Here is a 1287-nt window from a genome sequence, read left to right on the forward strand (position 1 = left end):
AGATAAATGTCAAATTAAAAGTTCCCACCTCACTTTATTTCTAAGTTGTATTTATTATTAAGACCAAAACTTCACAGTCAAAACAAAAGAAAGAGTTGAAGTAATGATTTTGGTTCTTATAAGGATAGAAGTAAAAAGATTTCCATGAATAATGTGACATGATCTAGAAAGACACATGTTTTTTCTGTTTAGGCCCATAAACCATGAGAGAATGTTCTGCCTTTTTAATTCACTAAACCTCTCTTTTCCCAGGAAGCTCCCAATTCTTCGATTACTAGTAACATTGAATAGCTTAGCATATATTTATTCACTATTTGTAGTTCTCTTATCATAATCTTTGGCCATTTTTTCTATTTATTGATACTAATCCATGTCTACTATAGATATATTAATTTTTTTTGTAGATTAGCAATATCATGATAGCCAATCACATTTTATTTTATTCAACAATTGTTTCTTAGAGGTACCCATGATTTTATTGGTACAACAAATCTGATACCAGCCTGTAAGTCAGTAGTAATAGGAAATATTTTGAAGTTCTCATATGTGCTTTCTAATAAGCAATATTTTTCAGAGTTTCCTATTACTAATTTGGACCAATAGAATTATAGCACAGTGCTTTCATTGGTAATCCAGTAAACTGGCCTCTACTGCTCCTGTATACCTCATGGCTCCTTCCAAAATAATCATGTTTGATGTGTTATATTTACTCTGTGTATGCTTTCCAGCAGGACTTAATCCTTCAAGAATTTAGAAGTATTAAAAGTGCCAGTATTTAAAAAAGGACCTGTAAAAAGTTAAAAAAAAAAAAAAAAAGAGAGAGAGAAACAATTTTTGGAAATAAAAACAAAGAAGTAGAAGAGATTATTACAGATGGGTTGCCTTGACTTTATGTCACCACAAAAATAGTTCAGTTAAATAAATGCATAGTTTTAGAACTAGAATTGTGGAATCAGAATTAATACTTTGTCTAATTTTATGTTCTTTGAAAAAACGTTTGGAGAAATCTAAAATAATTTACTGAGAGCTGCAATTATATGAGAAGAATCCACAAACTAAGAACATTTTTTTGTTGTTGTTTTATAAAGAGGGGAACACTGGGCAATAGTTTTTTATGTTACATTAAAATTAAGAATTAAATATTTCTATAGTTTTATGCAAAAAACAACAGGCAGATGAAAACTAGAAAACTATAACCCAGAAGCAGATAAATTATAACAGAAAGTATTAAATTAACCAGCTGTTTATTCTAATATACAAGTGTGTGTTGGACTAGATCAAGACTAA

The sequence above is a fragment of the Pteropus vampyrus genome, unplaced genomic scaffold (assembly GCF_000151845.1).
Source record: "Pteropus vampyrus isolate Shadow unplaced genomic scaffold, Pvam_2.0 Scaffold43, whole genome shotgun sequence".
Classification (NCBI taxonomy): domain Eukaryota; kingdom Metazoa; phylum Chordata; class Mammalia; order Chiroptera; family Pteropodidae; genus Pteropus; species Pteropus vampyrus.